This window comes from Haliotis cracherodii, unplaced genomic scaffold (genome assembly GCF_022045235.1).
Source record: "Haliotis cracherodii isolate W230 unplaced genomic scaffold, xgHalCrac1.p SCAF_2, whole genome shotgun sequence".
NCBI lineage: Eukaryota > Metazoa > Mollusca > Gastropoda > Lepetellida > Haliotidae > Haliotis > Haliotis cracherodii.
Window position 1 is genome coordinate 18196615 of NW_027266275.1, and position 4064 is coordinate 18200678.

The 4064-nt window shown below is 40.2% G+C and overlaps 1 pseudogene; it reads left to right on the forward strand.

The window, feature by feature from the left end:
• Positions 1 to 2316: 2316 nt before the first annotated feature.
• LOC139467487 (uncharacterized) lies at positions 2317 to 3581 on the forward strand (annotated as a pseudogene).
• Positions 3582 to 4064: the final 483 nt, after the last annotated feature.

Here is a 4064-nt window from a genome sequence, read left to right on the forward strand (position 1 = left end):
AGATAAGCTAAGATTCACAGTATCGGATGAACTGGAATTTTGACTCTAATTGTTTTTTTGACAAAAACATTTCCACAATCATAAGAAATCTCAACAAAAGCTGAGTCAATTGGATTCTGACATTAGCATGTACTATTGAACCACCATCAACCCGTGAAGATCCAGGTGGAGCACAGGTCTTCAGCAACCCATGCTTGCTGTAAGAGGCGACTATGTTCGTCGCAAGTGGCGACTAACGAGATCGGGTGGTCAGGCTCGCTGACTTGGTTGATGCATGTCCTCGTAACCCAAAAGCATAGATCGATGGTCATGTGTCAATAACTGGATAGTCTGGTCCAGACTGGATTATTTACAGACCGACGTCATATAATTTGTATATATTGCTGAGTGCGGCGTTAAACAACAAACAAACAAACTGATCCACTATCAAATAGTGATAATACTAGGTGGCACCCGTGAATTGGTGTTGGTGTCGCCATTTTCATTGTTCGCTCAATAGTACTGAATGCATTTGCTGTATGTACAACCATATATACTAAATTTTGTCTTCCTTATAGTTTATTTTGCTCTCAGCAATACTCCAGCTATATGACGGTGGTCTGTAAATCATCGAGTGTGGACCAGACAATCCTGTTGTTAAATGTTAGTTAGTTCATAAATATATAACGAGAGCTCGCGAGAACGAGCAAATGATCGCATTCGATGTCGCCAGGGTAACCTAAAACAGGTAAGTGATGCTTTGTTTGATAGTATATTTGACAACTAGGGAGGTAGTTGCTGCTGGAGTGACGGTTAGACGTTAGTCTGGTTGAGACTGCTGCTGTGTACGCACGTGCGTGTCTGTTATCAAATATACAACCGAATAAACATCCTTGACTCAAGACATTTATGTGTCAACACTGGACCATATTGCGATCTAACACAGTGATTGACATCATGAGCCTCGATATTTATATCTGAACAACATCACCATGTGAGAGCATTCAAGATCGCACAAGCATTGTCGAAGAAACTGTTATCAAGATAATTACATGTATAGATGTATTAGGGAGTGAGTATGAAATTTGAGAAAATCGATATGCCGTACTATATTTGAATGAAACAACAATATTTAGAGTGTTTATTAAAAGTGCCTTTAATTACCCCGAGATCCACTTTTGATTAATTTTTTTGAATAACATGTTCAACTATAAGTATGCGCCTTTAGTATTTTTCTGAACGGAATCACTTGGCGGTAAAATATGCATTTCAAAATTAACTCAATTTTACCTATTTAATTTCGAAATGTAAGAAAATATTTACAGAACCAATACCTAAATTCGTGGATAACCTTGATTCGTGGATCGCGGTAATTATCGTGATATCTCGTAAATTAAGTCCCATATGACGTCACACAGCGGTACTCTTGATGTACATACACTGCCACGCCTTGCTGACAAGAATGTTCCGAATCGCTGCAATACACGTAAGTACGGAAACACCAAATGTCCAAGACTATATCACTAATATCAAAACACCAACCTTCCCACATATCGTCGTCTGCTTGTCTAGGTGTCAATTAACACAAGTCACGTGACTTGAGGTGCTGCAGTCTGTAAAACTTAAAAAAACCCTATGGAAACATTTTCGGGCCATCTGGTATTGCTTTTTTAAATTTTCATAGGGTTCACCGATGCCTTCACGACAGGGATACAAAAGTTACTCGCCTACAGCTTTGACTAATGCTTACTTTGAAGTCAAAAACAATAAAGTTGCAGTTCATAAAACGGCATTAAACTTCTCTGTACACGAACAGTGAGAGAGGGGATAAAAGGCAAGCTCGGTACTGACACAGTCAACTCCATTCTTTTTATGCGGAGCAATTAACTAGACTTGTTGACCATGTAACATACATGGCATCCATCGGATACGGTTATACCAGGAATGAGGTTATCCAATTAGGGTCCAACTTTGCTTGTCAGTTAGGAAAACGTGACCTGGCCCATCCATTATCTGTGAAGTGATTATATGATCTGTTGGAGCGATGGCCGGAGCTGAAAGTTAAGAGTGCCAAGTCTCTCACGAAACCTCGTGCCAAAGCTATTTTAGAGGAATGTATCAACAAGTATTTCGATTATTGACAAATACGGTTTCCAATCAAGACCAGAAGCCATTTATAACGTAGATGAGTAAGGAATCAACCAGTCCCATGTCGCATCAAAAATGCTGGCTTAAGAAAATCCGTGGCCCACGAAATCGTCGGTCATCACACTTTTGGGATGTGGAAACGCTCTGGGCACATTTATTCCACCTTTCTTTGTATTTGCGGATGTTAGAATGCGCAGTGAATTGCTTGAAGGCTGTACAGCGGGAAATGACGGTACTGTTTCTGAATCGGGATGGTCAAATGGTGTTATATTCAAAGATTACTTGGACAGGCATTTCCTTTGATATGCAACTCCAACAACGTCAATTTGCTTCTTCTGAACCATGGCCACAAGTCGAATATTTCCCCGTCTCTGAAAGACTGGGCAAAAGATCACAATATTGTGTTGTTTGTCCTCCCGGCTTACACAAGTCATATTTTGCAGCTAATGGACGTGGGATGTTTCGCTCCGTTTACAAAGATTTACAATGCCGAATGTCACAATAGTCAACCAATATAACATCGCCTCGGTAGCCTGCCAGGCATATTCTGCTGCTTGGTCACCTGCAGTCGGCATTCAGAAAGTCTGGAATCTATCCCTTTTCGCCAGATATGATTGATAAATCTGCATTCCAACCAGCTGCTTTTATCCACCCTTCACATGATGAAGACAAGTCGCAGCAAGTACTAGCTACTGACGATTTACACCAGCTACCCACTTTCCAACCCTAACGTTGAAAAGGAAAACCTCGTCACTAACTTTGACCAAACCCAATTCTTTGTTGACCAGCTTCCCGTCATTCAGAAGAAACAAAGAAAACCACGCAGATCTATCCACAAGGTCGTAAGCGGCAAAGCCATTACTGAACCAGAGTTCGAAATTCAAGTTAAAAACTATGTTAAAAGTTCCAACTTCTATACAGCCAGTACCAACCAAGAAACGACCAGCGAAGTCGCATACATCAGCAAAGCCATCTCAAAGGAAACCTAAAAGTACCACCGAGCAAGCAGCGGGACCATCCGGTGCGATTAATATATACTACTCAAAAGAAGTTAAAGAACACCCCCACATGGAAGGCAGTTTGTTGCAATACGCACCAGCCATGACAAATTAACTGTAGTCAGGTGAACAAATTGGGTGTTCCTTAACTTCTTTTGAGTAGTATATTATACAGCAGTGACAGTGAGGATTCGCCTGTATTCGATGACGAAACATGTTACGTGTTTTATCGCGTTCAGCCTGCTGAACTGTTCCAATGCACATCACTGTTTTTCGTACAGTAGGGGGCAGTGCATGTGTCATGACTGTAACCACTGGGTGCACTAGCATTATTGTTGTCCAGCGAGCGTGCTTCGTTCGGACTCATGACGCATTTTATTGCCCTTGCCATGATCTGCCATGCAAACCATCGAAAGAGTAGGAAATGAAAGAGGACACAAACTTACCTGTAAATAGTGTACATAACTTTATTGAAAAAAAATCGTTTTGGAGTTGTGTGTTGAATAACTATGTTTTTGAACTGTTATCAGCCGACACAGAAATGCTGGAAGGTACAGATCCGAATTCATAAAACAATATTACTCACTAACGGTACTGGGCTTTCGTACGTAGCGATACAATAATCAACTACGTAATCCACGAATGAAGGTGACGTCACATTTTGTGCGCACATGAATGTCTGATGAATGCAAATGGCTTCGGTAAACAAACTTTTCTGTCACGAGTGGATTCTTTGTTATGAATTATGATCAGTGAGTATACAAAATGAAATCGGACATTTAAACCACAAACTTTACTTATATCCACGAACCACGGTTACGTGAGTGTACTAAAATTTATTATTAAATGAACAAAAAATACTAAGTATGATTTTAAAAGAAGGAGGTATGTATTAAAATTATAGTAAATGCAAAAGTAGTGACAGAACTAATGATTTGA